We start from the raw sequence: 26,490 nt of genomic DNA on the forward strand, positions 1-26,490 counted from the left end.
TAGGCTTGGGGGCAAACTACTTAGCAAATCCCTAGCCTTCATCTTAAGTTATCTCTGACTACTGGCATTTACACTCAGAGATTCAAGCATGGCTTCATCACATCCTTACCTAAAATCTCCACCCCTGCCTTAGCCTGTGAGTTTTGGCTTATCATTAACCTTTTGCCCCTCGCTAAGTTTCTTAATAAAATAATTTACAATGAACTACTATTTGAATACTTCTCCAGGTTGGATATTGTCAGTCAGAGACAGCATGGTTTCTTCTCCAATTAAATTGGTACCACAGCCATTCTCTCTCTTACTGCTCAAGTCTGCTCCAGCCTGGAGCAAGGTATAATTTCTGAAGCCATCTTTCACAGTCTTAAAAAAGCCTTTGACACATTCAATCATTCCCTACTGCTTCTGAAACTTGTTGAGGCAAAGCTTTCTCATAATGGCTTACGCTGATTCCAAAACATGTCTATCCAATTGTACCTTCTCTCTCATTTGACCTAACAATTCTCCAAGGGTTTTTCATAAGGCTCAGTTCTGGGCCCAGTTCTGTTTTCTCTATTCATAAATACACCTACCCCTTCTCTGCAACAAAATCCCTCTAGAAGTTAAGCAGTGTGACACACTGTCTACTTTAAAAAAAGAGCTGGGCAACCGGATGGGTGCTTAAAAATTCATTCATGGTATGACTGGATTTGCCATCATTGAGAAGAGGGGCAGGGCTTAAGGGTCAGTACTGGCATGGTGGTTGTGGCCTACTGATTCATATGCCTCATACCCCTATGATACCATGAGCTACCTTTTGATTTCCCTCACACCAGCTTCTTGCGAGATGCTAATGCTATTGCTTTACATGAAGGCCATCTGCCTCCTACCTACAATTAAACTTTAGACTGATTTTATTTCTATCTGGAAATGGCTTCACAAAAAAAGCCTGATTATTAATATCCCCAACACTTAATTAATGGTGTTTGGCACATATCAAAAACTTAAGCAGGATCAAATTCTTGCCATTACAGATCCTACTGGATTCCCTCTCTCCTTTGACACTGAACAAAGATACTTAGCCATCCTATTTGAGCACAACCACTCCTTTCATAAATGTTGAATCCAAAACCCACAAGGTTCTAGGTCAACTAAGACTTTCTTACAGGATCTCTCATCTTCTTACTGTGATTTCAAACAGGCTGTTGCCATTACCGTACTTCTCCCTTGACTTGAATATGGCCTGTCCATTATAGCCCTGGGCACTCCCACCAAAACTGCTTAATTCCAAATGACTGAAAATCAAATTCTTACATTCATCCATATTTCCAGTAAATTTGTGCACCAATGCCTCTCTCTCTCTCAGTTAATGGAACTGACTAACACTCACTGACTGGACCAGACTCCTGCCTAACACAGTCACATATACACTTTCTCACCAAAGATACTGCCCACCTCTGCTTAACAAACTGCACATTAATGACAACTCACTTCTGCTCTCCAGACCTCTTTTCTCACTTACCACTTGTGAAAGATCCTTTTCCAAACTTGCCACTGTCTGCTGGAATTTAGTACCCAAAACATCAGGCAGTCAGACAACTTATCTGTTTCAAGAATTCACTTGATTTTCACAAACTTAAAGATGTTGTTTGTCTTTTCAGCTTTTCCCAGTTAGGGGTCACCACAGCAGAACTACAGTCTGCTAATGATTGGCAGTAGATTTTTTTTATGGTGCCAAACTGCCAGCCCGATGTCCAACCTTCAGCGAAGGCACACCCATTCACGCATGTCTTTCGGTGGCCACTCGACCATGGGGAGGACATGCAGACTCAACACAGAAGGCACTCCAGCCGTGAATCGAACAGAAGAACCTCTTGCTGTGAGGCAACAATGCTACCCCTGTACCACCACGGCAATACACTTTCACAAACTTAAAGATAACATGTGTAATTGCTTTAGAGAAACTGTTTAATATACATCGTTTTCCTGATTTCCTAATCTATACCTCTATCACCTCTTTGCTCCCTAATATCTTTACTTTTCTTATTGCTTTGATATCTGCTGGCCAGTTAATATAAATATAAAGGGAAGGGGAACACAGGGGGTGGATTGAGGAGAAAAGTTATGGTTTTGCTCCACTTTCTCAAGCTCAGCTGCATTGTATTGTATTTGTCATCTATTACACTACATTACATTCTTAATACTAAGAATTGTACCCTTCTATGCAATTCAATCAAACAATCTCAATACAACTGAAAGTTTTGTTTAGGTATTCTTGTTGTAATTAAGTTATTTTCATTTTGTCAACTGCTTATTGTGCCTCCATCATCTGTAGCGATAAGGTGTTACATTTTCTGTTTAATACATAAGATGTGTATTCTATAACTTATTTGTTTAATTTTTATATTTTGTTACTGCCAGAATGACTGAAATTGTGGCTGAAAATGGTCTTCAGAACAGTCCAGTTACCAAGTCAACAAATGTAAATAAAATAAACAAAAAATAAAAAATTAACTTCTGTGCAAAAAGAACATGAAGAATTACAGGAATATTTATTCTCCTAATAATTGCAAATGGATCTGATTTTCCTCTATCTCCTTATTAGCAATTTTCCATGTTTTAATTGGATCCAAGAACTACATCATTTTATCTGTTATAAATTATAGTTATAAGACAGGTTTAGCAACCTTTGCAGGTAATCTGCTGAAGTGCTAGGTTGCTCTATGTTTTGATAGTAAAGAAGGACTATTTTCTCTTCAGGCTTCTAGTGTGTTTCTTATATAGGCATTTTATTGACTGTGTGCATGTCGGATAGCTGGATGTTCTCAAATCAGTAAATGAATAAATAAATTACAGTATTGTATTTCAGCTCATTGCTGCATAAACATCTATTGCAACCCTAACACAAAAGTTTACATATGACCACTGAAGATGTCTGTCTTGCACACACGTGAGCACACAAACACACACACAGAATCACAAACATATACATGACAACTATTTAGAGCCACTTTATTGACTGAATACACCTCAGATGTCTGACTGTGATCAAATTAATAAATAAATACAAAAAATGCCAGTGTAACGTATTTCAGCTAACTGTCATCTAATAATTGTAGTGAAAACCATTATAACCCACACTCAAAACAGTGGACTTCCACCCATCAATTACAACCAATTGTTTAACTGCATTTCCATAATATGCTATCTGTAATCAAATAAATAAATACATAATGGCCATAGTAACATTGCTACTACACAGATGCAGTGTAACAAGTTGAAAGCCCCCCACACATATCCACCAATTATAGCTGCTTGATTGACTGCTTATACATCAAATGTCTTACTTTAACCAAATGAATGAATATATAAATAAATAATGGCCAAAGTAATAGATTTCAGCTTTTCCAAGCTCATACACACACACACACACACACACACACACACACACACACACACACACACACCAGTGACAGTTGCTTCATTGACTGTGTGCACCGCAGGTTTTGGACTGTGATCAAATGTATGAATAAATAATGGCCACCATAATATTTCTCACATTCTTACTATCACACACATACAGTGCAATTCATTGCAGCCACCCACACACATTTTCTCTCTCACTGTCTCTTTCTCTCACATAAATGCACACACACACACACACACACACACACACACACACACACACACACACACACATATGCGTGCCCAGCAACTACAGATTATTGACTGTATATACCTTAGGTGTTAGACTATGATCCAATGAATGAAAAAATACATAGTAGCCACTTCAATGTACTTCATCTTATTGCCGTAAAACATATACAGTGTTGACAAGGGCAACCCCTATACAGGCACAGACACACACACACACACACACACACACACACACACACACACACACACACACACACACACACACACACACACACACACACACATCCCATCAATTATAGACAATTTATTGACTAGGTATACCTGGTATATTTGACTGCAATCAAATGAGTGAATAAATAAACAAATAATAATTACACACTAGAAAATCCCTTATTGTTAACCTATCCCATAATTAATCCCACCCACATACCCCCACCTACAAATATGTTACCCTCACATGATCACGGGCTAACCACTATCCTTACAAGCAATCTCACTATCCTCCTTATCCTAACTTTAACACACAACCACACCTCCTGTCATACTACACTTAATACTACCTATGCAACCCCAACACAACATACCTCCACTAACATTCTTCTCACCCCTGACTACAGCTTACACCATCTCCAAGCCTACACCTTCACATTATTATTGCACCTACCTCAAGCAGATTCCTCCCAACCACTCCTAGGTCACTAACTAGAAGCAAGTATATTGTCATCCTAACTAAACTCACCAAACTCTTACACCATATAAACCACCAGCCGATCCTGGCCAGAGACATATACCAAAACCCAGGGCCTAATCCTATACAAAATACCACAGCTAAGCCATCCTTCTCCTCCAGCCAGTTACCCATGTCTAGTCCAAAAAACAGCCTATTAATACTGAGCTTAAATATTTGGAGCATTAACAATAAGGTACACTTACTGCATGCTTTGCTATCTGCTATCCACCTATTCCTCTGACATACTATGTCTAACTGAAACCTGGTTAAAGCCCGCAACAGCCGACAATGAGCTCCATCCGACTGGATATAACCACACCTCTCAAATGTCCAGATTTTTGTCTCATATTTTTGGCCTGTTCCTCATACAATTTGTGATTTTCTGGCAAATAACTGGGATGATCTAAGGATTAAAGCCATTAAATACAGATATACACTTGTGTTTCAGACTTCATATCCTTCAGAAAAATGCATGTTAAGACAAATCCTGTTATTCTATCAACTTTCTAAGTTTGTAAGAGCAATATTTAAAATATGTCCCTCTTTTTGGGCGCTTGTCCCCCATCTGTCAGGCTTTGTCCAGATTTTTTGCACTGAGAGGTTGAGAGGTATGGATACAACATACTACGCCACGACAGACGGTCTAAAAAAGGAAGAGGGGTAGCATTACTTAAAAAAAAATAAAAATAACCACTATTAATCCTCAAATCCCCCCCTTCAATAATTCTGATCTTCTCCTAGCCAAACTCAAACTTAGCGGCAAAAAAAAAATCAATCAGTATTATCACATGCTACATACTGCCAGGTAATAATATTCCCTCCCTAGTAGCCATCTTACACTGGACAACTCAAAACGTGCCCCAGGAAACTATCATCCTAGGTGATTTTAATATAGACTGGAACACATGCTCAGCTACAAACCCCACCAACCATATTATCCTCTACAGGTTCTCTCAAGTCATCCAATCAAGCACTAGATGAGGAACTGCAAAAAACAAAGAAAGCCTCATAGACTGGATCTTAATAAATAAGATCAGTACATCTTACCAAGCAGGAGTCCTTCCGGACACCCTTAGTGACCACCAACCCACCTTCTTACTAAAATTCAAAACCCAGGCCAACTCTTCCCTTCTATTACAAACTATCCAGAACACAAAAAGCTTAGACCATAACTCCAGCAAAAAAAAGTATTAACCCTAGAAGAAGCAGTAACCTAATTCAATAACACTTTCCTAAAATTCTTAAATGCTCATGTCCCAGCCCATACCACAAAACTCAAAGTGAAAACAGCCCCCTGGATTGCCAAAGAGACTAAAAATAAAATAGAACAAAGGAACGGAGCCTGGGATCATTGGAGAGCCACAAAACCCCACTAGCTAGGGATCAATTCCAAAAACCTAGAAATGAAACAAAAAAAAGCAGTTCTCCTGGATAAAAAGAATTATTTCATACAACTGCAAAACATGCATCAAAACAACCCAAACAAATTCTGGGCAGGAATAAATAAACTACTTCACTCTGGCAAACCCTCCACCCCATCTCCTACCTCCATGAGTGAAATCACAAATATACCCGATACGTTCAGCAAATACTTTATTAAAACTCTCCAATCTAGTTCAGCAACAGCCCACATCCACCACCACTAATTGCCCCAAACCTGTAGTCTGACCCAAAACAACCTTCTAATTTCAACCCGTCCCTGCCAACTATGTCAAAAGGTTGCTAACCAAACTTAAACCTACTACACAAGCAGCTGATGGCATCCCTGCTGAATACCTTCAGTTGGCTGGCAATGAAGTTGCCTTCCCAATATCTATCCATCTAAACAGATCTATATCCAAAACCACAATTCTACCTATCCGGAAGGCCTCCTATATTAACCCCCTCCATGAAGGTGGCACCACCACTGACCTCACTAACTATTGCTCATTGCTCCACTAGCTAAAATACTTGAAAAATGTGTGCACCACCAACTTATGCCATACCTACTAAACAATCAACTTCTCTCTCCTACCCAACATGGATTTCAGTCTTCCCACAGCACCACCACTGCCCTGCTCTCTTTTACAAACCTAATCAACCAAAACAAACATATAGGCAATCTAACATCTGCCATATTCATGGACCTGTCAAAGGCCTTTGATATGGTTAACCATTTTAAACTACTCCATTCCCTTACTGATCTTGGGCTTAATAAATATGCATGAGCCTGGTTTCAGAACTATCTACAAGAAGACAACAAGCAGTTCAATGGGACAACAACCTATCTTCACTGCTACCCATCACCACAGGACGCCCACAAGGTTCCATTCTAGGTCCCTCTTCTATTCTTTATTTTCACCAATAATCTCCACAGCATCTGTGAAGATGCAACTGTTATTCAATATGCTGACAACTCAACTCTAGCCTGCTCAGCCAATGATCTTCAGTAACTCCTCTCCATCACCCAAAGCGTCTTCCAATCTACCAAAACCTGGTTTGCTAACTAAAACCTATTACCAATTCCCAAAAAGACCAACCTATTTCTATTTACACCAAACAAATCTACCACAATACCCAACCCATTTAATATTGTGTCCAGGGATGGGACTATCATCTCCCCAGACACTCATACTAAACTGCTAGGTGTGATCATTGATAACCTCGAATTTGATCAGCATATAAATCAAACCATTACAAACATCCACAAAAAACTGGGCAGTCTATATAAAAATAAATCATTTCCAATCCAAGCTGCCAGGATAACCATTGCTCAAACTCACCTCCTTTCCACACTGTTCTATGTCTCACCAATTTTCACCAACCTACCCAAAACTGAAATTGCCAAGCTCAACACCTGCTACAATCAAATTGCCAAATTTGCTAACGGTGCTCCCTACCGAGCCCACCACTGTCATTCCCTAAAACAACTTGAATGGTTTAAATTCCATAATCTCCTAACCTTCCATCAGCTTTCCTTTGCCTACAAACTCCTACTATTCCCAGATAAAACACCAGCCCTGGCCAATCTACTAAAACTACAAACTAATCCTAGACAACTTTGGTCTAGTGATAAAAATCTAATCAAGGTGACCAAAAGCAACAGCACAGCAGAGGACTCTCTTTTCCCTAACTACATAGGTAAAATTTGGAACTCCCAACCTTCTGCTGTTACCTCAGCAGACTCAAAGGTTACATTTAAATGACTCCTCAAAGAACACCTAAAACTCATGGATATGCTCTTGTACCCCACCAGGTTGACATCCCCAACCATACTCAACCTCTTCCCCATTCTCTTGCTCCCTTTCTCAACTATACCATTAAGAGGAACTGCAGCTTTCTTAACCTCTAGCTTCCTCTCAGTTTCACCTCTGCATCTGGCCTCTTAACTAGTACCTATACAGATAGTGGCATTAAAACACTGCTAGGACACTCTCTTACAAACCTTTTATAATATTCTTTCTTTCTACATCTGCTTTTTTTTTTTTTTTTTGCTTTCTCACTTAATTTTTATAACCTACCACTTAGCACTGTTGTTTCACCTGCTACTATAAACCTGATCATGCCTAAATTGTACACATCCCAACTGTATAAATATAATAATGCAACTTCTAGACACAAAGTTAACCCAAGTATCTCATCCTGCATTTCTTCATACTTATGTATTGTCTCATCCAATTCTAAAACTGTAAAAGATGTGCACATTCTATGTGACTATTTTAATTTTAAGCTTTATAACTATGTAACTATGTTAATTTTAAAGCCATGTATTATCTGTGTAAATTTGCATGCTATGTATACACCTAATATTGCTTGTTATTTGCTCTTTGGAGCTTTTGGCCCTGGGCATTTGCTGAAAATGACACATATCCAGTCGGACTTTCACGGTCAACAAATGTAAAATAAATAAATAAAATAAAATAAATAGTTACAGAAATGAAGCTCAGCTCATTGTTGTTACACATGTAGTACACCCCATCACAAACCCCATAGGTTCAAAACAAACACACATACACACAGGCAAACACACAGAGATGTGATTATGCATATACATATGCATATATGCATACACGAAACATATACAAACACATGCGCACATAAATAAAACTTGTACTTACATAATTTGACCAATAATGAGACAACTTTGCATGATGAGTCAAGCATCTTAATAAGTAATGGATCTTATAGTTATGATGATTTGCAGAACACACATATACAGATCTCCAATGCCCAATCATGGGTCACTTGCAGGAAGGAATGCTTAATATCATGAACACATCTTGACCTTCCTGTAGTATTCACAGAACTGCAGTCTTTCCAGAAACTTCCAAAGCCTGTGGTGCCATGATTCAGTGTAGTTCTGTATACAGGGATGGCCAACCTTGTATGTCTCGACCTATACATACTCCAGAACTAAGGAATATAAAGGAGGGTGTCCCCTCTTAATACTACACTGAATGCCCTCCTTCTGTGGTCTTTTCTCCATCGATATGTCATCATAGAACTCCTTCAGACAGTCAGCTATTGGTAGAAAGAGCTTTCATCAAAGTTATCAGGGATAACAGCAACAGACAAAAACTAGAGCTAGAATTTTATTTACACAGCAGGACATAGACAGTGACCATCTCAATACAATGGAGCTGTCCCTGTATTATTTGTCCCAAATTAAAACTACATCCATGGTGGCTACTTCCAAGGAATGCCTTCTTAGTGCAAGCAGTGGTTGCCTGTTTAAATTCCAGAACAATCTAAATGGAACTCAGTCCGGTTAGTTAGTTAGTTAGTTAGTTATTATATAATAACTGTGTAGGTAGGCTGGTCCACTGACCCTTTTCAGCCATGTCCTGGGTACAATTGCACAGTATAATCAGTTTCCAGTAATCATTATTCTAAGTTTAACAATAACACAATTTAAATTGCATACAGTTCTACAGTCCAAAACAGACAAAATAAAAATGTTAATAATCCAAAAATTTGGGAACAGATTTTTAATATTATACTAGCATAATATTTTCAACTTGGAAATATTAATAATTATTTATGTGTGTGGAGAGAATTTAGTAATTAACTGTCTATTATTTGCATTTATTCTTATGCTTTTTTATATTTAACTGTATTACATGGAAGCATTCTTGTAAATATTGTATATAGAGTGTGGTTATTAGTGATATTAGTTAATGCTTGATTTGTGAATATATGTTATTTTTGTTCTTACTTGTGTTTGAAAATAATATAACAATAAAGATTTATTATGGAAAAAAAGGAAAGATACTTACAATATCACAATTTGATATACAATGTAAGAGGCTATATCACCCATTTAGAATGTACATTCATTGCAGGTATACGCTGCCACAATTAGTCAATGCCATGAAAACAGCTGCAATTAGGTTCCTTTTGTAAATGTTGTTTAAGATTTGTCTGAATGGTTTTGATATTTTTTTTATATCTGATGGTATCTCATTCCATAGAGCTGGTCCTGTTCTGGATATGTTTTTCTCTCTTATGTCTAGTTTGAGTACGGGTCTTTTCAAAGTGATTAGATTTTCCTTGATGTGCCTGAGATACCAGTTTTGATCTGGTTATCTGGAGTAATCTTTTTAGTGGTAGGCAGTAACCTTGTGTAAGAATTACAAAAATAAGAGTGTTCAGAAGGCATGTGGCCCTGCATATAATTGACAGCCAATGAGCCTTTCATATAGGATACAGTGGAGACTGTTGACACTTGCTAGTAGGGCAAACCTGAGTATTCTGTTTTCTACTATCTGCATTTCTTTCTTATTTTTCAACGTATAAGGTAAATAGGGGGACGGTATACTCAATTTTAGGAACTAGGACATTTTTGGCTAAGGACGTGAATGCTTCTGGAGAGAACAGATGAGAGAGTCCATAGCAAAGTTTAAATTGTGATTATACTTTGCTGGAGATTTTACCTGCATTGTTTTAAAGTTTAATAAAGGGTCAATGTTACTCCAAGGTATTTTTGCTTAGCAACATCTGGTATAGCATTTCCTTTTATGTCTGTTATGACTATGAGCAATTATCCTTGCATGCGAGTAAAAGTTTGATAATAACAGTATCCGCTGTGCTGCAATGGTACAGGAATATTCCTTCACATAAAGGAAAAAACTCAGGACTAAAACCTTTCAGTGAGTTACAGATGTCTGGAAGAATGTACTCTTCTTCTTCTGAGCTCAGTTTCACTAGCTGTGCTATAGCTTTATGTGGTTTGATGATATTGTATATATAATATCATTCTCTAACCACTTTCTAGGTGTCCTGAAGCACATTACAGGGCAAATCACTACTAGTTTGTCTTCTCTTTCCAAAGTTTTCCACTGTAGCAGCTATGAAAGGGTAAAGGGATCTGGACAGCATGATCATAGCACATGGGTTTCATTGATATAATACCATGTGCCACAATTTCACCAGCACCTGACTTGAAAATGCACCACCAGTATGTTTTACTATTATGGCATTAATCCTTATATTAAGGGTAGCAATTGATTTTCAGATAGTTCTTGCCCTTTTGTGATGTGCTGTATTGGTAAATATTTTATTCACTGCCAGGGGCCTGCTAAAGACTGTCTTCCCTATTGTAGGGTCTATCCAGAAATATCACCAATGAGTCTTAAGCTGTAATTGACTGACTAAGTAGCCATTACCCATGGGTTATTCCTGGTGTTGCAGACTGTCACTTTTCTTCCTTAAAGGTATCTGTGTTCCAGGTGGTGCTGTGCACACTGTCCTTAAGCTACTTGGTTACTTCTACCCACATAGTGCATCCATTTGCTGATTACTTATATTTTCTCAGTGTACCTGGTCACTATTGTGTTTGTTATGCTCTGTGCTGGCACTGAGATAGGGAAGAATATTTTGGGCTGCTTGCCAGATGTCAGCTGTTTACTTGTGTTTCTTTGTGTTCTGTTTTCTCAGTATTTACTTTAGGAAATTGTTAGACCTCATTCTCCTGCCTTGGTGATATTATGGGCTTTGCAGCCTGGGTGCTTTTCATTTGCACGGTGAAAGTCTGATAGGAAGTCATTTTTTCATGGGTTTGCTTATCTGTTTATTTTATTTATTTTTATTGATTGAATCTTCTTATTTGGAAAGTCTAGCTAGGGAGATGACACTTTCATTGGTATCTTCGGCAGGAAATTTCTTATAACTGTGTGCAGACAGCTGAGTACAGCAATTGAACAGAACAGCCCAGAAATTAACAATTAATATGTGATTACAGAAATTGGAAAGGAAAATATGCCATTAATACAAACACAAGACTTTTTGACTATCAGAACTTCATAAATATCATAGCTATTTGTACATGAGAGGAAAAAGGACCAATGAGGTTACAGTGCAAAATACATAGGGCTTACTCATAAAGGTATAAACACCAAATGTATCTGAGAAAATGCAGCACAACAGTCAGATTGAGTTAAAAACACATGCTACTGTACTTAAAGCAATATTACATCTACCACTTATAATACTGACTGTACAGGTATTCATTCTTCAGAATAACTGACTAACTAGGTATGTATCCATCGACATACCTAAAGTGTATGAAAATACATAACTAATTATTGTAAACTTCATTGATAATGTTACACTACAAGCGTAGCTCCATTATCTTAAGAGATGGTCCTTCATTATAAGTTTAATTTTGTAACTCTCTGATACATACCTTAATTTGTAAAGTTTGTTCCACACCTTGCCCAGAACAGTTAGGATAACCAACAAGAACATTTTAGTTATTTTAGTAATGTCTGTAATCCAGACATATTAGGGTATGAAGAACTCTACAAAAGATAGCTGCTAGATGCAAGGTAGACATAATGGTTAAGGTCTCTACCTCACAGCCACAAGATTGCAGTGTTTGACTCTAACATGGGATAATTAGCTAAAATGTCCCACAAAGTACTAATCTATGAATTATTAGGCTGAATTGTATAGAGCTGTTCTACATTTGGCGATGATACTGCGAGTGCAACAAGAAGGCATCCTTGCAGGAGAAACAAATATATAAGTATTTCTTTATACTTTAACTGCTGCATTTGATTTAACTGCTCTGATAACTACTGATATATTTGCCTTTTATTCACTTTTAAAGAATTGCTTAGCTGTGCCTTTCCACTGTGGCTCAAAGTACTTATATATATTGTATCTGAAAATTGCCAGGGCTAGTTCATCTAAATAGTTTGTTTGTTGATACATTTGGGCTCAAATCAGCCATCTTACATTAAGAGGGTTTTTTTTTCTGTACTCTTGTGGCAGAAGCATGCAGATCCTGACCTAACCAAGTTGGAGATTGCTGGTGTGTGGACCTGAGTGACCATAGACATAGCGAGACTGAAACTTGCTTTTTTCTGCCTGTATTTAAACCTTGTGTTTTCACGAAGCTTCTCTCCATGCAGGGGCAGTTAGGAGTGCACTGTATAGTCACAATGCCTTGGAGGTCATTTTTTTCCCCTGAACAGCTGTCAGTAAATTTCCAAGCATTTCTGCTGCTCTCTGAGCAACTCAGTTGCACACTGAGCAGCACTGATTTATTGGTCAACCTTTGTCTACACAGAGAATAGGTCTTTTATGATCTCTGGGCAACCAGTCCAGTCCAGTCATATCAACTCATTCCCTTCCCAAATAAAACATACAGTAAGAGCTTATCAAGAACGGGCAGTTTACCATCATCTCATTGACCAGCCTGATTGATATGGGCATCCTGAGGCATGTAAAAATTGTCTCATGTATACTGACAACTACTTACTACTGAAACAAACAAATACTTTATGTGAGAGATGTAGTTATACTATGAAATTGGAGGCAAGCCTATCACATAAGGACAAATCAAATGCCAAACAAGTTGTCTGCACATGCACATTTCATACACTAAATAAGGACACGATACATAAACTCACATATGCAGAGATACTCACTAGTAACGTACCAAAATTCAGAGGCCTACCAAACGGAAACCACCTACACACATAACAATGCAAAAAACAACCAGAACACATAATAACACACACACCAGTGTCTCAACAAATAAGCCCATAAAGGCATAACACTACAAAACCTAATGTATTGGTCATAAGTGACTCCATTATGAGCCACATGGATATTCCCCTGACCAGGATGGATAAGGGGCAGGGTACAGTTAGCTGCTGTCAGGTGCCAGGGTCCATCAAGTCACTCAAGCATTCAAGTCACTCAACCACAAGTACCAGTATGACTCTGTCATAGTCCATGTGGGGATGAATGACTTGAGATACACCTCTCTGCACTATATGAATAGAGAGACATGACTGAGCTCTTAGATTTTGTGTCATAGGCAAATATAAACCTAGCCTTAAGCAGCATATAACCTTCTCCAAAGCTGATGCCAAAATACAAACAAAAAATGATTAACTTTAACAATTAGCTTAGTTTCTGGTGTCAGTCCAAGGGGATCCATTATCTGTCAGCCTGAGATGACATGGCCAACAGGGCACATTGCTTTCCCAGAGATGGTCTCCACCTGTTTCCTGTAGGCTTTTAGTTACTGGCAAAGGCTTTAACCACCCATATTGTGCCTTTTTAGGCAGTGTCAAAATCACCAACTTCTCAACATAACAAAATACTCCCTAGATAAACTCAAGGTACTGCTGCTTAATGCTATGAGTCTAAACAAGAAAACTGCACTCCCTGGAAACACTCCTCACCTTGGAAGATACTGACATCTATGCAGTCACTGACACATGGTTCAGTGCCACAGAAAGAACCACAGCTGTACAGGGTTACAACAACTTCCATATGTTCAGACCACAATCCAAATAAGAAAGTGCCAAAAGAGGAGGTGTATTCATCTTCATCAAGGATAGGTACACCTTGAGACTGGTCAAACAGCATGACTCTCTCAAGCTTCTACCATCCAACTAACCATGGACAAGATCCTCTACCACATCATAGATAGCTACAGGTCTCTCACCATGATCCAGGAAAGCATACCACATACCTGGACCTACTGGAGTCACTTACCATACAACCCAACACTTTACTCGTGAGATTTTAATTATCCCAACATTGTCTGGGAAACATGCACAACCAAAAACATGCTGGCTCAGAGGTTCTTGAACTTTGTTAATGCAAATGCTCTGGAACAGCTAGTCAGCATACCCACAAGGGGTTCAAATGTCATGGATATAGTACTCACCATAGGCTCCAGAAGCTGTTGAAGACTGGGGGGTGGACAGTGAGAGAGGCACTTAGTGATCTATAAAGGGTACTACTCATTAACATGGGAGAGCATTGCACCCCCTGTGTAATGTCCTTCCTGGTGAGATCTGGCCATAAATCAGTCATTTTTGATGAAATTATAAGGCCAGATACCCCATCAAGTTCAAAAATGCTTATGAATTTCTCAAAATTAAATTACCATCTACTGAGCAATGGTATAAGTAGTTTCAAACCCCCCTCACAGATAACATGGATTCCTATGCAGAGGTATATTGCCAATGCCCTATACAACCACTTAATCAGTTGTATAGAATCTGCTGTACCCGACCGGATTAAAACCAGGTCATGCTGGAAAAACAAGCAACCCTAGTGGAGCCCTACCATAAACAAGCTATACAACAAAAGAAAAAAATAAGGTCTAAGTACAGGAGGGAACCAACTCAGCAGAGGAAGAAATCCCTCTTTTATCTAAATAAACAAATTAGATATCTTGTCAAGTCTTCCATAGCTAATTACAAAGCAAAAATGGCCTCCCTGCTCAAGTATAATCACAAGATGTTCTTTAACTATATCTGCAATCTGAAGGGGAATACCCAACCCTGCACTGAACTAGTGGTGGATGGCACCAACTATACCCAAACAGAAGTGATAGCCAACCTGCTAATTGATACATTTGGAGCAAATTTCACCCCCCTGTCCCCCATCCAGTTATTCTTCAAAGTATACTTGCTGCCACTGCCCTACCTATTATCTCAAGCGACCAGGTGGTCTCTGCTCTCCATGGCCAAAAAGACGGCATCAGTAGGACTTGACAACATCCCAGGTTGCTTTTGAAACAACTTAAAACATGAGCTAGCTGACCCACTTGAATCTCTGTTTAATCACAACCTGCAAATTAGTTATGTTCCAGCAGAATAGAGGACAGCAACAGTAATCCCTCTGCACAAAGGGAGACCATCAACTGACCATGGGAATTATAGACCCATAAGCCTGGCCTGACTAGCCTCATTTGCAAGGCCATGGAAAGAATCATTATGGATCTTATCAACAAGAACATAGGTAATCTCCAAACTCTGGAGCTTACCCAGTTTGGATTCATCAAGGGCTGATCATGCCTGTTAAAACTTGTCTTCTTTGAGAGGATCACCAAAGCCCTGGACAAGGGAAAGACACCTACTGAGACCTGGCAAAAGCATTTGACACAATACCCAACTCAGTGATTGTAGATAAACTCTCTGAATTGCAAATTAACCCCTACATCACCAGATGGGTAGGCATTTGGCTCACCGACAGGACATATGCTGTCAAGGTTGGCAACTTCACCTCTAGCAATAGACCAGTCACTAATGGTGTACCACAGAGTTCTATGCTGGGCCCCTTTCTGTTATGTATTAATTTCTTGGAAGTCCAGGAAAATGTGGATGGCCTGTGGTTGACCAAGTTTGCTGACGATTGCAAACTGAGTGTAATCATTGAAACCCCCAATGATGCAAATATACTGAAGAAAGACTAAAGCTATATGCAAAAAAATGCAGTATGATTCCCTTTGGGAAAGAAAACATTCCTGCTAATTACATTATAGACAGATCCCCCTACATGTAAATCCAGTGGTATGTGATCTAGGTACTCAGGTTGATAACAATCTGAACTTCGACCACCATGTGTCCACATTGGTAGGGAAAGCCTTCTATGTGGCACATCTCATCAGTAAAGGCATCATGTCTAGATCTAAGGAGGTTATAGTCCCATTGTTTTCAGTCCTCATCAGGCCAATAATTGAGTACAATACTCACTTTTGCATACCTCACCAGAAACCTGCAAAAGCTGGAGAGACCAAGAAAATACAGGGTACACAAAACAAGTCCTATGCAGAAAGACTGAAAGCCCTGTCATTTTACTCTGTCTCCTCCAGGTTCCTAAGGAGTGAACTGTTCCTGACCTACATTGCAGTCTCCAACACAGCCCTGATGGAAATGCTTCACATTTGTAAATCAAACAGCATGAGGATCACTCACTCCAGGGACCTTAACTTAGCTTCTGACGACCAAATCATGCTGGAGCAATAGATATATATCCCAGAGACTGACCCTTCCTGGAACAAGCTTCCCATTCACAAAGCAGAGTCCATACCTGACCCTCTTCAAGCAAAACCTGGATCAGTGGATGGGTGACTGTAAATTTACTCCTGTGGTGGCGCCCATGTCCCTCATGGACAGAGGCAATTGTTATTAATTTTCATAGACTCATTCCTCTGCAAACCTTGTTCCCCTAACTACTTCAATTAGGGTAACTTGGGATAAATACAGCTAGCCTTGTCAAGGCTCCAGGGCCATTAGCCTAGTAATCTCCTATGAATCTATGAATGTGACTCACCAAATCTATTGGCAGAACTAAGCATATTAGTTAAAGAGCTATTAAACACTAGTAAATTATCTGAGCTCATGCTGCAGTTTGTAACTAGGTTAGTTCATTGGGTAAGGCAAGACACTTGGGATCATAAGGTAACCAATGATTACATTTTAGTCAGATTAAGAAGGTGCACTGTCTGAACTCAAGACTTACTAGGTTATGAAGAACTTTGCAAAGATGGCTGGTACCATAATAGCAAGCAGTAAATCTATGTATTCTGTTATATTCTTGTTTCACATTTGTATAGTAAAGGTGATTGTAAGTTTGTGTAAAGGTGAACATAGGATAAAAGGATCTGAAACAAAGTCATAGATGCCTAGCAAAAAGCAAGATAAAATATCCGATAGTATGAAGATGGCTCAGCTTTTGATTAATTTTAGACTAGACAGCAACAGAAAGTAGAAAGGGCTGTCGACAAACTTCGGGAGCCTATAACAAGAAAAATAACAGAGATCCTGTAGCAGTATTTGAGAAATTTTGTAAATTTTATAAAAGTTTGTATAAAGCAGATAAATGTGGAAATCAAGAAAGAGCACAAATTGAAATATTTATGAATGACTTAAGTATGCCAAGGTTAGCGAGAGATGAGGCTAAACAATTAACAATTAAGATAGGTAAAGATGAGATAAAAATGGTGACGTACAATCAATGTACAGAAAATTCTCCAGGAATAGATGGTATTTCTGCAGAACTGTGGAAGCTAAGAAGAACAAAAGTGATGTTTTTCTTCTTTCAGATTTTTCCGGTTAGGGGTTGCCACAGCAAAACTCCAGTCTGCTAATGACTGGCAGTAGATTTTTACGGAGCTGAGGTCCCAGCCCGATGTCCAACCTTCAACAAAGGCACGCCCATTCACGCATGTCTTTCGAATGCCATTCAACCATGGGGAGGACATGCAGACTCCACACAGAAGGCGCTCCAACCGAGAATCGAATGGTAGAACCTCTTGCTGTGAGGTGACAACGCTACCACTGCAAACAAAAGTAATAAAGATCTAAAATGTTTTGTTTAACAGTATTTTAAAATGAGGGAAAGCAGCAGCATTCTGGAAGAAATCTGTGTGGCTGTAATACCTACAGATGATAAAGACCAATCAGACTCCGCTTCATATAGGCCCATTTCAATTTTAAACCATTATTATAAAGTGTTTATGTCTATAATAGCTAAAAAAAATGGCAAAGGTGTTGCCAGAATTTATATGGATCAGTGTAGTTTTGTGGAGGGGAAACAAACATTTGACAACATTAATAGAACAATGATGATTCAGAAGGAAGCAGAGCTTAAGAAAATATCATTGCTGTTGACGGGTTTTGATGCAGAAAAAGCATTTGATAAAGTAATCTGGGATTTTATGAGTAGACCACTACTGAACCACCCTTATATTACACAGGGTTAGCACAACCTCACATTAGTAGAAAAACATGCACTTCAAAGTCTTCATCAAAATAAAAATATAGTTATTATTCCTGCTGTGGTTCAGTAGTGGTCCTGGATTGGTCTATGTATTTGGCTGAAGCAAATAACCAACTGTCTGATGGCAGGTTTTATACCCGTATGGTGGTGGATCCCACCTTCAAGTTTAAACAAGAAATAGATCAGTTCTTAAATTTAGCATTAAGCGAAGGTATTATTAATAAACAAACCCTTAGTCATCTAATGGTTTTGGATCCTGCACCTCAGTGTTTATATTTACTTTCCAAAATACATAAAAATCCACAAGCACCACCGGGTAGACCAATAGTATCTAGTCATGGTTCCCTGACTGAACCACTATCTGCCTTTCTCACTTTATATTTGAAGCCTCTACTTTCAGGTGTTACAGCTAGGATTCAAGACACTACTCAATTTTTGAACATCATTTCTGATTCTCAACTGGAACCAGGTTGGTTAATGTGCACTCTTGATGTTAAATCATTACATACAAGTATCTCCCACTGGGCAGGTTTAACTGTGTTACAATATTGGCTGTACTGCCCCGGATTCAACCCCTTTCTGGTTTGCTTAGTTGAGCATGTGCTAACCAAGAATGTGTTTTATTTTGATGATGAATACTATTTACAACTAAGGGGTATGGCAATGGGGGCATCTTTTGCCCCCATTTATGATGATTTATTTATGAGTTATTTGGAACAACAAATTATTTATGATCATGATCATAATTTATTCCTGGATGAGACTGACATTTGGAGAAGATATCTTGATGATTGTTGGCTCATTTGGAAAGCAGATTCTATTTACCTTTGTGAATTTGTTGAAAATATTAATGAAAATAAGAGGGGCATAGAATTTACAGTCCATTTTCATACCCAAACCATTTCTTTTCTTGATGTTCAAATAACCCGGTTGGACAACGGTACCTTGTCCACTGATGTACATAGGAAGCAATTCAGTTCCAACCACTTATTACTTGCTTCAAGTTGTCACCCCATATTATACATAATATTCCTAAATCTCAGTTTCTTAGAATACGTTGCATTTGTTTGAATATAACAAATTTTGAAAATCAGAGGCTTGACCTCATTGATAGATTTTGTAACAGAGGGTACAACTGGAATCACGTCACTCAGGCCAGTACATTAACATGTACTCAAGATATGAGTAAATTATTACATTATCAACAGCAATAATGAAGTTATTAGATTTGTTACTACATATGCTTGTAATACAAATAGATTTATTAATTTGATACATAAACATTGGAACAAATACACTGGGGGGAAAAGTGTCACTTTTCCTTCAGGAGAGGTATCACATTAGGGGGCATGTTGAACCAATATAAACATTGTTTCAGAACAGTTTCATCAAAACAAGTTATTCTTGATGGTAGGGCCCTTTTAGGTTGCATTTCTTGTGGCCATTGCACATTTTGTAAGTATATTAATAAAACCAAGGAATTCACCAGTAGGAATACATCTAAGATTTTTCAAATCAATATTTGGGCCAATTGCAGTCCTGACTGGATTATATATCTTGCAACTTGCACTTTTTCGGCCTTCTATGTTGGCTAAACATCTCATCCACTTAAACTGCATATTTCTGAACATATGAGTGCCATCAGGAATAAAAACATCTCAAATGCTTTCTATAAACATTCAGTACAACATCCAATAGCGAGTTTCAAATTCACAATTATTGACAAAATTATGGGGAATAGAAATATGAAAACAGGTTGGCACAATATTCTTAAGAAAAAGGAACGCACATGGATTATTGAACTTGGTGGCCTCTTCATCTGGTTTAAATGAACATCTTTAGTAAGCTTTTTGTCAGAGATGCACAACATGGTACTAGATTTTTTTGTTTGTATTAATGACTACGTTCCATGAGTTTAATATATTTTTTCTGAAGAATTTAACATCTGATTACATAATGCAAATATTATGAGGTGATTGATGGCACAAACATTTTCACAAATATCTTTAAAAATCAAATTTGTTGGCATTCACCAGATATACAATTTATATACAACATGGTATTATACCTATTAATTTGGAAGAACTTATATGTTCTTATAAGGCCAATATGCTGCCCATTTTAGGAATTTAACATGAATATACTTCTTTAAATATTGTGGTGTTAATTATTCATGAGCTGAATAATGTGATTGACAACATTTAAAAAGGTTGTTTCGTTATTGTGAATGTAATTACACTGAAGAAGGCGTTTAGTCGAGATCGGTATGTTTTTTCATTAAACTATTTATTCTCTCATTTACTGTGCTGGCCATTTTTTTGTATTTTTGCATATTTTATACTCCAAGCAGACTCCAAATTTTTCCTCAGGTTGATGGCAAATGTTGGAAGTGTAATGGAGAAGAAAGAGGAAACTGGGAACATTTGTTTTGGGCATGTAATGAGTTGGTAGACTTTACAAATTCCTTAGAGGGTACACTGTCAGAAATATTAAGTGAGCAAATGGGTGTAACTAAGGATATGTCTGCCTGCACTTAGTGGGAGTAAGTGAACTGGTTGGAACTGGTCTGGCATAGGGTGTTGAACTAACAGCTCAGGGACAAGGGTTGATTGATCAAGTCCAGTGTTTCTATTTTACTTTTGTTTTTGTGGCATTTACACCTCACATGACTTGTCATGTGAGTGCAGTGCAGACGCTACTGTATCAATGTTCAAAAGCTTTTGTATTGACTGCAGATCTACAAAGAGAGAGAGCCATGGTGCCTTATGAGCATGGGGTTATGACTGGCAGCCTTGTAAAGTTTTATCAGACAAGTGGTCCTAATGTTTATAAGCACAAGTACTGGATCCTGAAGCTGGAACTTCATCTTATTTAGCTATTGCTATGTTCTGTCTTGTGACATTGGATCTTTAGGAATTGAAGGAAAAAACAGCGTCCATGAGATGGTCTGCTAGCTTGACAATCAGCGCCTGCCAACAAGGTGGAGATAAATTAAGCCAAAGCTTGTATGTACCAGTACCGTTCAGTGTAAGATAGGAGTGGAGTTTTGTCATCAGTGGAGTTCCCATTTTTATCGTGCAGAAGCGAATGCTGGTGGATTAGGGGATCAGTCTACAATTTCTAACTGTTGGTTTCTTTCTGGCCTACATAAGGGCATTTGTGCATTGACAACAATGGGGAATTTTCTCTTTTGGTTGTCTGGAAGGGAATGCTGTCAACAACAGGGGATATTACCAGCCAACCAAAGAATATTCTTCCTTCCAAGGTACTCTATTTTATATTGTGAAAAAAGCGGATGCTGTCGCTAATTGGGGATGCCAAATATTTACAACAGAAACAGATTGTAATGTGTTTTTTTTTCCACACATTCCTGATTAAAGAACTTAATTATTACGGACATTATTGAACTGTTCTAGTTTCCTCATTTGGGCTGTTTATATGTTTGTGCCACATTGTTATGTATATTTTGGGTCAACATTACGTATGTGGTGCTATTGTATTTTTTATTAATATTCTTTTTTTACCAATGCATTCCTTTGAATCCAATACAGTGTAACAACTGAGCACCATTTTGTTTTGGTTTCTTAACTATACTGACAGTCAGCTTTATTTTGACACATTTATTTCGGCACTTTCTGCCACTGTCTCATTTTGTACCAAACATAACTTCTTGGACTGTAGTGTTGTAGCTTTATTTGCAATTGTGGTAGAATTGTAAATTGCTGCAAGATCTGAGCATCTACTGATAACAAGGGAATGGAAAATGTACTTTCTGAGTTGCATATGTAGTAGTAACTCTCAAGCTTAACTCTCAGGGTCGTAATTATTCAAATGTGCTTTTTGAACTGTTATTTCCACATTAACATTTTCTCCCTGTGAGGAACTGAAGCCTTCAAGCAGTCGCTGTTATATATTGACTGTTTTTCACTACCTGTACGTCTCTGCTGGGACTTCTGTACTGGCGTGTACTGATCCCTCCTCCTGTAAACACTCACTCTCTATTCCTACACCCACCCCTGATCACCCAATACCATTCCAAATATTCCCTCCTCACAGGCACCCCCCCCCAAATTTCAGACCATACCATTTCACTTATGGCATACTCACCCTACCCCCCAGTCATACTATTACAACTACTGTCCCTACTCATATGCCTCTCCACAAAGGCCTTTATTACCTCATATCTATATTCACCCATTAAACTTAATGACCCAAAGTCCCCCACTCTACCCCTTTCCACTCCAATCCTCTGTAAACCAGCAATCACAGTCCCATTTAGTCATAGCCAAAACAGCTTTCAAATCATCTCCCCTATCTACTATGCTCCACACTGCAAAAAACAGCCATGCCTCCAGTTACACAACTTAATGATGTCATACCTAAGAACAATTACTAACATAGCAGCCCAGCTACTACTTGGAGGAGATATTCACCCCAACCCAGGACCAATAATAAACATAAACAATAGACCAAGCTCCCAATTAATTCCCAACTAATATTAAACCCAAAGAAGACACAGCTTATGCTGTTCCACCCTACCAAAACTCAGGATGTTACCTTTTCCATATCCTCAGGTAATAGGATTCTCATCACCCCAGTATCAGAAGCTAAGTTACTTGGATTCACCATTGACCAGTGACTAAAGTACAACAAACAAATATCCCTCACTGTCGCCAAAGTCCACAGAAAGCTAAGGATCCTATATCGCTGCAAACGATACCTAACTTCAGAAGCTAGAATCACCATAGCAAGAACCCACCTGCTAGCAACTATCTTATATGCATATCCAGTACTAACAAACCTAAATAAAACTGACCTTAACAAACTCTCCACGTTATAATAAAATCTCCAGATTTGCTGCCCACACCAGATCATAGTCCCACCACTGCTAATCCCTGAACAAACTGTACTGGTTAGAATACCCAAATTTACTACAATACCACCAACTCAACCTTGCACACCAAATACTATACTATCCTGAAAAAACCCTGCTCTGTCCGGCCTCATAACCTTCTACAACCCTAACAGGCAGTTACGATCTATCAACAAAGCCTTCCTAGAAAGTATCCAATGTATAAATAGCTCAGACAACTCTCTCGTCACCAATGAAGTTGCAAAAAAGTGGAATATCCTGCCTCCTGACCTCAGACTTCAAACATGTACAACCATCTTCAAAACCAATTAAAATCATACCTACACATCAATCATTTATGTACCTGTAAAGGACCTCCCTGAACTCCCAATTTGCTAATGGAGGGTATTTGCAGGAGGATCTCTCTGAACTCCCAATCTGCTAATGGAGGGTATTTGCAGGAGGACCTCTATGTACTCCCATTCTGCTTATGGAGAGTCCACTCAAACATTCTACAGTATTTCACCCTCTCTCATTTTACAATATTTTTTGCATGCTTATAGTATACAACAGTGCTACTTGACTATAGAGTAGTACACTTATTCTTGTATGCAATTCCTCTGTATTACTGTATTACCCTTTTATATTTGTAACCTGTGTTATTGCTATATATATTGTTTATATTCTGTAATTTTTTTTCTGGGACTTTCTCCCCAGGACTCCGCTGAAAATGGACACCAGCTGTCCAGTTGAACCATCCTGGTAAACAAATGTTAAATAAATAAATAAATAAAATTTGCAAGGATTTCTGCTTGTTTGCCTGTCGCATACCACCACTGTGCTGTTTTAACCCTTTGTTAGGTATCTCAGCTGCTTTTTTCCCTTACCAGCACTCCTGTGTAAGTGAGGCTGCCCTTGCTTGCAGCTACTTTATTGAGTTTATCCACCCCTACTCACACCTACTGGTACTCTCCTCAGATAGTACCCACTCTGCTATCCCTGACCTATCTTCCACAGATTCTGACATCCATGGATGGACAATTTCCTATGGTTTCTCCTGCTAGTCTGGTTGATATGGACATCCTTAAACAGTGTAGCAACTGCGTCATATACATGGACAACCCTCTACTACTACCACCTAGGAACACAATATGTGAGAGATACAGTTACATTAAGAACCCAGATTCCTTGCTGTCTCAGTCACAAGCCAGTATACCTGGCACTGAGAAGGTTGTCTGCACAAACACTATGAACACCACACCTTTACCACCACCCACACCTTTACAACATAATCCTACATATGCAGAGTTCTCAACAGAAACATACCTAAAAAAAGAGACCTCCGAAGCAATAACACACACACACATCATGGCCCACAGCAACAAAGCTGACTACAATCTCCTCAAAGTGGGTATAAGCAGCTTCCCAGCCACCATCACTTCAGTTGTAACTAGCACTAATGGCCAAGCCTATGCCGAAAAACTATATGAGCACCTACACAGCTGTATGGACTCAGCAATACCTGACAGGACCAAATCATTTTCCTCAAGGAAGAGTAAACCTGTCTAGTGGACATCAGCAATAAACAAACTCTAAAATAAAAGGAAAAAATTGCTGTCCAGGACCAAGAAGGAGCTAGTGCCAAGTTGGAAGCAATCGCTCCTTTGTCTGAACAAGCAAATAAAGTCACTGGTGAAATCCTCTAAGGCTAACTTCGAGTCCAAATTGGCCACATCTACTAAGGACAATCACAAGGACTTCTTCACATATGTCCGTAATCTCAAAGGTAACACCCAAATCTGCTCTGAACTGGTGGTCAATAACATCACATACACAAATGACATAGATATAGTCAACAGCTGGCAGACAGATTCAGTGAAAACTTCACCCACCTGTCCCCCTATCAGTAAACCAGGACATCCCCAGCACCTGCCCCCTGCTCTCATTACCAGAGACAGGTATTCAATGCCCTCTCAAAGGCAAAAAGTACAATCTCCATGGAACTGGATAACATCCCTGGCTGTATCCTATATGAACTTAGGCATGAGCTCTCAGCTCCATTAGGCACCCTATTCAACCATAGCCTGAGCACTGGCTTTGTCCCAGCTTTTTCTATCCCTGATCTGCATATGCAAATCTACCTGACAAAAAACAGTTCTGTACTTAGTCCCTGATCTCAAAACAGAAATAAGGTAATTCCTCCTTACCTGACCCTCCATGAGTTGATCCACCGGATCGTTGACTCGTCCTCCAATCTCAGATCAGAAACAGTGGCTGGCCTCTTTCGAACGACAATTCAGTCGGAGGTCTTTCAAAACAGAAAAGCCGATTTGGCCTCTTCTCCATATGGATACATGCCACCGGGCCCAATTCTGACCTAGGCCTAGAGCGAGAGATACATTTCCGGTCCGAAGGACCAATCTGTCAAAGGAAAAATATACTTTAAAAATGATCAAAACACAGTAGGTTCAGGTTAAGGCACTTTAATCTTGCAGCAAGGAGACAAAAATGTGCTAATACAGAGTTTGTCTAACCAGAAACAGGAAATACGTTCGTTTTTATAGATTCTCAAATTAATCTTGTCCTACCATGCTGACGTAACAGATTACCACCTTTTCATCATCATCTGCTGACCATCTTTCCCATGAATTTCTGCTGATTTAAACAATTTTTATGTGAAACTTCCTGAGGAAAACAACATGGCCTTGGTTACTTTCAGTTAGATACTTGTTATGTTACATTCAAGATACTATGGCTAAATCAAGTACAATGCTAGCAGTTCATTTTTCTAATAATCCTTTTTCTACTTTATCTCTAAATTACTACAGCTGCAGAGGTTCCCATCCTCTGGACAAAGCTGTTTGTCTAGAATCATTACATTTATAACATAAGGCATTGTTCATTCATTTATTTCTGACCTAGCAGATTAAACACCTGCTTCTCAAGTACATTTCCACAAGGCATAAACAAGAATATTGCTGTGCTAGCAGTTACTAGGTCAGAGGGCAACTTGCAAGTTTCAGAAAGCATACTGCAGTTTTCAAAAGGCATCTTTTTCAGTCTCATATGAAACTCAATTTATATAAAACACAGTGCATGAAAAATAGAATGAAAAGCGTATTAAAATACTTTATTATTAATTTGGCATTAAGCATACACACATTAATACATATTTTTCTAACAATCCCCTCTGGGGAAAACTGCATCCCCACTAATTATCACATTAATAACAATGCACTAAGCACACAATCAGTCGTGAGGG

The sequence above is a fragment of the Protopterus annectens genome, chromosome 3.part0, assembly GCF_019279795.1.
Source record: "Protopterus annectens isolate FY-2018-M chromosome 3.part0, PAN1.0, whole genome shotgun sequence".
Classification (NCBI taxonomy): Eukaryota; Metazoa; Chordata; order Ceratodontiformes; family Protopteridae; genus Protopterus; species Protopterus annectens.